This window comes from Semicossyphus pulcher, unplaced genomic scaffold, assembly GCF_022749685.1.
Source record: "Semicossyphus pulcher isolate SPU_LCO1_2020_fin unplaced genomic scaffold, fSemPul1.0.p SCAF_17, whole genome shotgun sequence".
Classification (NCBI taxonomy): Eukaryota; Metazoa; Chordata; class Actinopteri; order Labriformes; family Labridae; genus Semicossyphus; species Semicossyphus pulcher.
This window is the reverse complement of record NW_027211681.1, coordinates 11,381,207-11,393,417: the sequence shown is the minus strand read 5'-3', so window position 1 is coordinate 11,393,417 and position 12,211 is coordinate 11,381,207.

Genomic DNA, 12,211 nt, shown 5'->3' with positions numbered 1-12,211 from the left:
GGGAGAATTATGGGTAGTTGAATTTATTCCAGCAGCAGCAACCACTGGCATATTTTCAGCCTCACTGTTGTCAAAACCATCCGGTGAGAGGTTCAGATCTGTGATGCTCTCCTCTGCTGTAGTATTATCATCTGTCATTTCCTCAGTTGTTAAATCTAAAGGTTTGCTAACTGGCTCAGTAAGAGGAGTGCTTTGTGGCTGTTCTTGACTGTTCTGGCTATCAGGACACATAAGGTCCTCTGTTGGATCTGAAATGATCTCTGAATTACTTATGCACTCCACCTCGTCCCCCTCCAGGTCGGAAAAGTCTGCTTTCTCCAAGCTTTCTTCTTCTGATATAGCCGTGACAGCAGGACAAGGAGGTGGCAAAACCTCCTGTGTCACCATCTCTTGAGTCTCCCCAGTGGAGTCCAGACTATTTGTTGTTGAATCCTGGCTTTCCAATTTGGTAACGTTTGCTATTTCTGGTTTTGAGAATGTTTGGTTGTCTTGCAAAGTTTCATTGTGTGCTCCAGGTTCCAGGATGTCTATATCCTCTTCAGGTTCTGCCCTGGGAGCCTTTTTGTCCTGCAGAGGGGAGTTTTGGCTTACGTTTGCACACACTTCACCCTGGACCCGGGAATCATTGACCGGCTCATCTGGTGAGTTTACAGGACCCTGTTCCTGCAAGGCCACAGGCTTTGTATCCATGACAAGTCTTCTGAATTAAAACCCTTTGGAGCAGTCAGGATGTTCTGCCACCAACTGGTCAGTCTGAGAGAAAGCAGAGGAACAGAGAGGGGACAAGTGAAAAACAGAGTGATTAACAGAGTTCAAAATACAACAAGCACCCCTTTATATATACTATTATTTCAGCACAGATTAAATTACTTTCTAAAGTATTACAAATAAATGTTGACGCAGGTTTTTCAGACCCAGGAAGAAAATGTAGATTGTCTCTGTTCCCATTGCCCGCGGAGTATATTCCTGTCGGTCTCTTTTCTGCTGCGTCACCGCCTGACGTCACAAATGCGCCCAAACCAGGGTTAGTATGCCGTGAAGTTGTTACGGTGGTTAGGTCTTTATTGTATGATATGCTACCGAGCAGAGAGGGGGCGGAGATTAGCGTGTCAACACAGGTTTTGTGTTCCCATCAATGCTGATCGGAGCCAAGGCGATAATTTCCCGGGTCTACTGCGAGTCATTTGACCCAGGTCTGAATGGCCACTGTAACCTTTCCCATTAAGAACCGAGTGTTAGCGGGTTTTTTGACCAGTGGGAAAGCGGCTCAAGAAAATGAATCATCAAACGGTACTTACTGTGACATTTAATGTGGAACAGTTTTGAAATGCTAAGTGCTATATTGCCATTGCTGTACTCAAACCTTGTTCAACCTTTGTTGCAACACTAACTCTGATAAAAAGAAAACACTTTTTAAAGGAAATTTTAAAATAAAATATTTATGGGTTACAAAATACCAAATAAATAAAAAAAAACCCACAAACAACTGCTTTGATTTTTTAGACAACTGACATTTGTAAAGTGCACCAGTCCTGTACTGCATTCCACTTATAGTCTTGTGGTAGTGCAATAAATATCACACATGTTAGTGTCATTTAATTCGTCAAGAATTTGTGTTTTCGCACAAATAATTATGCATTGTAGCTTGTGCAGGATTAGAGCAACAAATCAAGTGTATGAAAACAGAAAGTACTGGAATTTATTGCTGCAGCATCATTTTGGTTTGTTTGTAATGTACAGTTGTGTATTATCCGCATCAGTGTTACATAAATCACAAAAAATAAATCACATAAAACATAACATTTGCTCCCTAATGATGTCAATAAGTGGCAGCATGTATAATAACAATAACAATGGACCTAGACAGATACCTTGTGCAACCCCAAAACAGATGTCATGTTTCTCTTGATCTCCAAGATTGACATTAAACTTTCCCCCTTAAATTGTTTGTTTGAAGTACTTTAACACACAGTCACAAAGATCAATAAACTTTTCAAGACTATTGATTAAGATGTGAGGGTCTATTGCATCAAAATCTGCCCTGAGGACTTAGAGGACAAGAATTGCAACCATATTTCATCAGGCAGATACTGAAAGCTCTTGTTATTGCTTTACAGGCAGCTTGTTTATAACTTTCTGCTTGGCTTTGGCTGTAAGGTAGTAGCTACTCTACTCCACTGTGCAGCGTATAAAGTTTTCTGCTGAACACACCTTTCTTTAATCGGCTTACAGGCTTGGGAATGGGAAAGTACCACAGACACACACACACACACACACACACACACACACACACACACACAATCTGAAATAACAGCAGGATTTTCCACAGGGTACACTGACTAAAAGGGGAGTCCAGTTCTTCTAATATCTCTTGATACACACATTGTTTAGTACTTTATGCGTTCCCTGTATCAATATTACTGACTGTGCTGCCAATCCTTTTATATGTAAACAAATGCACACAAAACTAATGTCGTCTTCAGTTCAGCCCATTTCCCTCTGTGCTGATTCATGCCAAGCAACTATGGCTGGAATCCAACACTGTGATCATTAAGGGGAATTTAGATCGTAGCACCAGGGATGACTAGTCTGATGATTTGGGACAGATTCAATAGACAGATACTTAGCTACATAGCTAGAGCATATTTTTCTCTTCATGTAAAGATAATAGAAGCTGACAGCGTGTCATGGCAGGGACAGTGGGGAGCACTGTAGTAGCTTAATAATAAAGGCTGAGCGTGCAGGCACCACAGCAGAACAACGTGGCCTAATGTGGTTAAATTAGGATGAGAACAGGGAGGGTAGTAAGTCATGCGCGCTATCTACAATGCTTGGTGTGGGGAACCACAGCTGCACAGCATCACAGCAACACACTTTGGCTTTCGTTTACAGTATTCACATGTATTCACCATTTCACCATTCACCCACAACGCTTACTGAGAAATTAATAGATAGGTCTAGTGAAAATCTGGAGGGAATAGAGCCACATTTAACAGTTAAAAATGTGCTAACCATTAGCTACAATAAGACAACAGATAATGTTAGCATGATCCACCTCCTAGCTAACATCTTCTAATCAAAGTTCCTGTTGTATCGTGTAACTCTACCAAACATTAATATTAGCTTTCAGTCACTTCCTAGCAAATGGAAATATTAGCTAGTGAGCTAAATATAATGCTAACGTTAGCCACTGTCTGGCCGTAACTGATATGTTATCAAGTATGATGTTTAGCTTGTAACATGGCTGGATTTCACTCCAACCAGCTTGACGACATTATAACTGATGTTAGCTTCTTCCCGAGCGTGACTTCAGAGGAAAACTTCTGCTTCTGTGGCTAGAGTAAATTGCGAATATTTCAACATTGATTTCTATTCTAAATATATTTATAGATTTGCTGCTTTTTTCCCTGTCCTTTGTCAACTGGATGAACAAACAGCTCATTAGAGCGGACTCTGAATGTGCCACATGACTATATGAGATGTATCCTGGCTGCCGTCTGACTGGCTGATTTCTCATGGGACATGAGTGGGAGGAGGAATGGGATAGTTGGCACAGTTATTACTGTGTCTAAATCAGACTGAGCCTCAGCTCATTAATTGAGTTATCCATATTGCACCTTTAAAGACCAAGAGAATAATTGGAAAAGGCTGTATAGTATTCATTAACTACCAGCTCTGTTGTAGAATACACCACATGTTGACAGCCTCACTCTAATGCAATTAATAAAGGTAGCATAATATGTCACTCATTCAGTAAGCTCTCAACTTGTTCTCTTGCTCTCAAGTTTCATTGTGAAATGGAGCATGAAACAAGTCTCTTGTCACAGTGTGAAGGGGATTGTTGTAATAGTTTACACTGATAAGAAATCTGTTGCAAATCTCTGCTTAAACAGGTCTATTTTTACACATCGGTTAATTCTTTCCAAAATCCTGCAGAAAACTAACAAGCTTAAATTATTAATACAATGATCCTGCAGCACTACTGTAGTGAAACAATCTGCTCATTCATACAGTGACGTGTGGTAATGTAATCTGACGTTCCTCAGAAAACTAAAGGCCTCGTACATCAAACATGTTTTGTTTTATTTTTGGAGAAAGTTGGCAAAATTAACCAAAAGGTTCTTCAAGTCTTCCAGTGGGTAAGTAGGGTTGCAAGAGCTTGCAGATTAAAACTCTATTACATAACAGACTTATGTTTTGCTCATTATCTACAAAGGGGCTCACTTTATATCAAAAGAACAGCAGCATCATGATCATCATTAAAAATACATCTGCAATGGCCCTTACAAATAAACTCGCCCTGCTTTTTAAGGTCGGCAGTGTCCTGGGGTACTTTGAGATCTGAGGGCATTTGTCAAAAATGCAAATGCATTTAAATAAATGCAGCCAACTTCGTACCTAATTAGAATTAGTTCTGTTGCTGTCTAGTGGTTGCTGGCATGGCTCTTTGCACATTTAACAGTCACTTGCTTTGATATGCTATCGTCATGTGGCCAACAGTTACACCAGGGAAAGCTGCTCTCTGCAGGCTCGCCTGTTTAGAATCATTTCCATAGCACAGTTGTTCTCATGTAGTAATTGTTTACCTGATTTAAATATAATAGATGTATAATAGATTAATTTAAGGCTAAAAAAAGCTTCTAGAGTGTTCCTATTGCAGTAATTGTTAACCTGATTTGAATACATCAAATATTCAAGAAAAGTAAATTACACAATACTAGACTACGCAGTTACACATACCTGTTAGAAATACACTCTGAAGAAGTCCTCCAAATGACAGGCGCACATTTCTGAGAACACACACTTGTTTCACGTCAATCAACACAAAAGTAGTCTCTTTGCTCACAAAACTTGCTGCCTGTTTCTCCTCCTGTGTGATCCCTAACACCCACAGTTTAATCCTTTCTGCACGCCCACAGTTGCAAACCATGCTCACACTAGAAAACATTCACTAATACATACACAAGGAGGAACATGTGTGCATGCACAAACACGTGTGCTCGAGGCGGCTTACCCTATTGTTGTGGATTTGAAAATGTATGGTGCTAATCCAATTAGTGAGCAACACACATTAATTATTACACCATGGGAGTGAATGAAGAATGTCCCAGAGGGATATGGGGTTGATTATATCACTGCACGCTTTAATTTTGACCTATATCTGGAAAAAACAAACAGTATGATTTTATAACACAATACATGCTTCAACCTTTTCTTGATACCAGGGGCCCACTTGGCCACCCCAGTGAAGGGTGCAGGGGTGGCATGTGCGCACACATATGTCAAACATTTGTCTAATCATATCTACTTAAATAACTAACATTAAGGTTTCTCAGTTGTCACTTTCCTGTGTCCAGGTTTTGTATTAAAAAAACATTAAAAGCTTCCATGCTTAAGGACTCAAAAAGAAGATGTATCTGCAAAAGTCACGGTGAAAAGTAACGACAGAAGAATGTTGCTAAATTGAAATGGCAAAAAATGGTATCTTGTTGCAACAAAGTCCAAAGAGTTGGTTTGAACTTACAATAAATCCAACTCTGAACGGGCATTGAGCCAATATGAGGGTGCACCAGGGGTGGCTAATCAGATTTCAGGGGGGCCCATGCCTCCCCTGGCCACCCTTTGGACACACCCCTGTTTGAGATGACATTTCACCTTTAACAGTTCAGTGACAAAATTCACGATTCACAATACTCTGATGAATAAATCAACTTATTTCAACATAGTTAAATCAAGTCAAAGGAGTTTTATTCATACAGACCAAAAACATTTCACTAATAAAGAGACATTATAACAAATAAATCCCATCATGCAATGCTGTATTGGCAGAGTCCAAGCAAAGGGTTAATTTATGGTGAAATCTCCCCTTGCTGGAAAAATGTCATTGCCTTTGTTATATAGAGAGAATACACTGTATATATAAAGAAAATGCAAAAGTATTGAAACTGTAGGAAGCACCCTTATATTATTATATTTTTCAGACTGTGTGAGTTAGTGCCATGTGCCAAAGTCCCATCATGCCTTTGGTTCCTTTGTTTTCTCCTCAATCTGAGCTGCTGCTGCTGCTGCTGCTGGAACGGTTGGTTGGCTCTCGCTCTGTTCTGGACATAGCTCCTTAGTATGATCCATCACAACAGGTGGCGGCAGCTGATAACACCACAGCTGAGCTCTGAACTCTTCCATCTCCTCCTGCGTCACCGCCCTCCTCCTGCTCAGCAGGTACAAGTCATTAGACACCCTCCTCTTTGACTTCACAGTCCATTGCATCACCACACAGTCCGGGCAGGACGTGTTGAGGAAAGACCCGGTGAGTTCAAAGCGATTCCCAACATCGAAGTCGAAGGTGCTGTCGTCCAGTGAGATGTTGTAGGGCAGCGACTGGCACTGATCACCAAAGCGGTTGATTTGGGTGTAAGAGAAGGTGGAGGTGGAACTGGAGTTGGAGAAGTACATAGTGATGCTGTCTCTTAGTCTCAGGGCCTCCATGGAGGACGGGTGGTTGAGACTGCCTGCAACTAAAGCCCACCTGCCGTCCAAATGATTAGGCTCCAGCTGCTCCAAAGGGTGGACCAATCTCTCACAGACCGGACGAGCTGAATGGCTCACGGATATCAAGCAGAGGAGAAAGATAGCAGACACAGGACTCATGTTGAATCTGAACAAATTCTCTTTGATATCTATCTTCTCCTTTTAATGTTGTCCCTGTGGTTACTTCTCGTCTAGACTGGATCTGGATTAGTCCTGTTTTATAGTTTGAATTGCAAATGGAAAGTCCAGTCTTGCAACACAGTGCAGGTATATTTCCCTGTTATCTAAAAGTGGATTCCACTATTGTGCAATGAGAGAAAGTTTGATCAATAGATGTATTGATTTGTTGTTATCTCCCATTTGAGATGCTGTTTCGTCTGTTTTAAACTGTTATCTGAATAACTACAAATAAAAAGGTACCTGAGGAAATTAAAGTTTAATATCTACATAAATATGAAGTTTATATAACAAGGGTGTTTAGACCTATTTATAGCACACTGGGAAACAGAGATCGTTGGAGATAACTTTACTTTAGGCAGGTACAAACAGGAAGGAATAAACTCAGTACAGATAAAAGGTCAGAACCGGTAAGAATCCTTGGAAGGCCGGGGGCTCGGGCCGGAGACAGGTGAGTGTGATACAATAATGGCTCACACGCACTCATGCAAAAGTTCAGAGGAGGGCAACGGTACTGTGAAGCAGCAGGCAGAGGACGTGCTCCAAAACTAGGAAAGCACTTAGTTCAAGCCAACGAACCGGTAGGGAGCAGACGGAAGGTAAGTGCCGAGTGTGACAACGAATCAGAGTCTTTGAGCCACTGGAAACCACAGGTAAGCTGACAGGAAACCTCACACTGTAGTGTCGTCTCAGGGAAATACCAAGCAGCCAAGGGAAGAGGCAGATAGAAACCAGGAATGCTGAGGCAGAACTCATGGTCAGGGACGGATGCCGGAAGTGATTGCCGGGATTAAGACATGGCAGGAAGGTTCGGCAACAGGGAGTCAGTCCAAAAATGAGTACTGGGAAGTCTTGCATTAGGTGGCAAAGAAAGATCTGGCAATGACTGTGCTTATTTCTATATACTGGCTTGATTACTAATGAGGAAAAAGGGAATGTCGATGCATGATTTAATCCTGTCCACTTATATGGGAGGATATACTGTTACTTCATTAGTGCGTTAAGAACCAAAGGACGTTTATGTTTTTACCTACAATAGGCTTTTTTAGGACATCACTGTAGCAGAATAATACCAGGTGTTTCTCATAAAAATAAAGATGGCTCTTTTCAGTTTGAGTGACCCAGTTAGTGCTAAAAGTGTGGCTCAAGTGTCAAACACATGTATGTAACTCAGCCATAACAAATGTTCTCATCCACACAGGTGTTTTTCCTATATTGACAAAATGTCTTTAATTAAAAAGTCCTATTCATGATGTTATTTAATGTGATTAATTAAAACATTTAGTTTGACATAGTTTTGACATATATTGTTATAATGTTACCAAAAGGTTGGACCCACGTACAAACAGCAAAACACACTGGAAATGCAGGTTGACAAAAGGTAATTTATTCCAAACTGAAAGGCTGAAGTTGAGCAGGGCAAGGCAGACCAGAGTGGCTTGAGGACAGGAGCTGGGCACAGAGACGGTGGAGACGGCAGGAGAAGGTGGATGTAAGCACAAAAAACACAGAGTCAATACGACAAATAAACGGTCAAAAAGCTTTGAAAAAGCTTCCAAAGAGCAGCCTGGTCGAATACCACATGTGGTGAACGGACAAACTGGCAAGGAATGACTGTCTCAACCGGGCTTTTATACAGAGCAGAGTGTAGGTGGCTTGATTAGCTGATGAGCGGCAGGTGTGCAGGCTTGTTCTGAGAATGAAGTCAGCAAGGCCACGCCCAGCTCCTACTGACACAAAGAGAGAACATACAGGCACACAAGGGAGGGGAAACACAGGGAAGACAGACTAGGACCCTGACATATATACTAATTACTGTAACTAAGATGCAAAGTTAAGCTAATGTCACTATGTAAGGGAATTGGATGGTTCTTCAGGGACACCCTGAAGGGGTCTTTTCCATTCACCGTCTTTAAACATCGCAGTATGCCGAACTGTGTTCTGTTTAATGTTTACTTTCTGAGTCGTCCTCAGTTTTGTAGATCCGACCTTGTAGCCTTCAGTTTTTTTTTTGTTTTGTTTTTTTTTTGTCTTTTTATGCCTTTATTTTAGAGAGAGGACAGAGGATGGTGGCGAAGAATGGGGAAGAGAGAGTGGGGATGACACGCGGGCAGGAGTTGAACCCGGGGATACTGCATCGAGGACTATAGCCTCTGTATATGGTCACCGATTTAACCGCTGAGCTAAACCAGCGCCCACTTTTTGCATCTTTTAACCTTTATTGCTTTCTCTCTGCTGTTTTGTCTCTTGTCCTTTTTTTCCCCTCTGTAAATAGACAGGCGTCAAATTTACCGGACTTCTTTTGGCAGATTGCTATGATTACAGGATCGTTTGATTAGAGCTGCATCCCTAGCAACGGTCTGTTCCTCATAGCAGCGCTCATATTTCTATTCAGAAATATTGAAATATAGCAAACATCGGAATGCCGTAAGTAACCAATCAGAATCAAGTATTTAACACAGCTGTGTAATAATGTAAACTAAATGTCACTGGTTTGCTTAGCTTAGCATGAAGAGTGGGAACATTTAACATGGCTCTATCAAGAGCTAAAAATAATCTGCTTAGCTTTTTCGACTAGAATCATACAACCCTTCTTTAACATTTTTGTTTCTTGTCTGTGTAAGTGTAAAAATGTTATTTACTATTACTACTACTACTACTACTATTTCAACTTTTACAGGGCCTTAGTCTTTGCTGGGGCCAGAGGGGCTATGTTACCTTTCGACAGGGCCAAGGCAGCCCACAAGTTGATTTAAACATGTTTGAGGCGGTGCTCAGCGACATACTGTACTCTATTTACTAGCTACTGAATCGCTAACACTAAGCTCAGGACAAATCTCCTTGTTGCGTATAAAACAAACCTAAAGTTCCACTGTTTGCTCTGGGATAAATAACTTATGACTTATGTCAACTGATTTTTAGAAGCAGGGTTTATTAGACGGTGGAGTATGGCAGATAATACTTCTGCATTGATGAATTATTAAAGATCAACTGTACATTTCAACTACAAGTTACATAAAATCATGTAGTGACTCCTGCTCAAGTGGTGTAAAAAAAGATCAGTTATTTAATGAACATACCGTTTAATTAAAACAGAAAAAGCTTTGCCCTTAAATCTGCCAGGTGTTCACTGTTATCATTTCTGTCTGTAAGCCACACTTGGATTTTGAACAAACAAAAGCACTGACAGCTGTTGGTGGGAATAGTTTTGCAGACATTTTTGAACTTTATGTGCCCTTTGTATCTTTGCTTTTTTATCCACGCCACAGAAACGTTCTATATCTTTGTAACACACAATAAAGAACATCTAATTCTGAATGTTCAGTATGAACGTTGTGGTGTAATGATCAAAGTAATCAGGGAGTCGTATTTGTCTCCTAAGTGTGAGCCAGCAGCTGCATCTTAATGAAATGTGTATAAATAATGTATAAATATTAAGAAGAAATGTGAGAGAAACACTCATTACTATGCGACAAAAAGTGAACAAATCAGACAAACATGTCTTCATTTATTAACAGTTTGGAGAAACACGTCGCCTAATCTCAAATAAGACTTATAGAATCCATTTATGACTTGTGCATGTTGCCGCATGAGCATTCAAAGGTCAAGTTGTGGTTTCAAATACAATACTGGCATTTATCTCTTTACCACATATACATTTTGATCATGTGTCCATCCTTTTGGTTACGGGGTAAGTAACACCAATCCAGGCTTTACGTGTATTGACTGTTATTGACTGAGCTCATTTAAGTCTTTCCAATACAATTTAGCATTTTGCTCAGTAATAATTTATTCACAATTTAATTACCCCATATGACATTTATATCACAAGCCAGAGTCTGTTAGGCCTCTTGTCCCTCTGGTTTCTCCTCAGTTGGAGCTGCTGGAGCGGTGGAGGTCTCATCTGGACAAAGTGCTTTGGTTGGGTCCATGGTAAAAGGCGGTAGAAGATTCATACACTTCGCCTGCTCCCCAAACTCTTCCAACTCCTTCTGCTCCACCTCCCTTCTCCTGCTAAACAGGTACACATTTCGGACCTCCCCTGAATCGACGAAGCGCATCAGTAAACAGTCTGGACAGGATGTATGGAGGAAGGTCACGGTGACGTTATGGGTGGAAAAGCTGCTGCCCTCTAGTGTGATGTTTGAGGGATGATATTCACATTTGTCACCAAAACCAAACATGCGAGACAGCAAAATATCGGAGCTTTCGCTGACGTTGGAAAACGCAATCTTTGCACTGTCTCTTTGTTTGAATCGCTCCAGGTGTGCAGGATCCTTCAGGCTGCCTGCAACCAAAGCCCATGCACCTTCCAAATGATGAATATCGACTTGATCCAAAGGCCGGACCAAGTCCTCACAGACCAGTGGAGCTGAGCGACTCACAGACACCAAGCAGAGGAGAGCCAAGGCACACACAGTGAAAGACATGTTGTATTTTTTGAAGGCACTTAAAAGGATATATTTGCCAGGTCCACTGTTGTGATAAGCAGAGAATGATGGCAGAGACAAGGTCAGGCTGATTTTATAGTTACTTCAGAGACTTCTAGTTACACAATACAGAAATTTCCAGAGAGCAGAGTCCTCATTTCACCTGTTGACTCTGTGATTGTGAAATAAAGAAACATTCTGACAACTCTCAGTGACTATTCATTGTTTACACTGGAGCTGTGTTGGCTCTCTCTAGCCTGTGGTAAAGTTTACATTGTGCTTGATTCACTCTTCCTCGAATGTCATTCTGTATAATGAGCTAATGAGGGAAAACTAATAAACTGCTTTCATATTTAGAGTAGGTGGTTTGTCTTTTTTTAAATATTGTTTTTCTGAACTTATCTCAGAAACTAAAAAGGCGGTGTGGATAAATACATTATCGCTTTAATTTCTAAAAAGACAACTCTTCATATCGAGCAGGCCTTTTGTATTTTGTAAAAATCTCTGTAAAACTATTACTTTCTATCACTCATTTATGTTGCGTACAGAGCGTCTAAAAGGATGAATAAACTCAGTGAATATTGTAATGTTTTGATTAAAGTCGAGTATCTACAAGTGAGCATAAAACAAACTTGAAAAGTTGCATCATCAAAGCTTTTATTTCAGGTCAGAAAGAACAGGTAGGATGGATAGCAATGTTAGCATTAACTGTGTGCTAGAAAGTTGCTGAAATCTAACTTTACCTTTTGATTTTGTTGTACAATAAAATGGATTAATTCCTCGCTAACTAGTTAACTGCAACTGTGTAGCAGTAGTCATAAAACCTTTCGGGGAAGGATTGTGTCGGGGATGATCCCAGTGAACTAAGACAGACGAGATCTCAGCTGTTGAAAAGTTCTATTATTTTAAAGTATTTGATGAAGAACATAACGTTACATGTGATGTCTTGGTAGCGTTGACGTACCATGTCTTATCACCATGCACACGGCGGCGTAGCAGCAACATACCTGTAATTTTGTAATTTGTTACTTTGCTTGTGGATACCGTAAGTGAGGAGAAGCGCGTGGATAACGTGT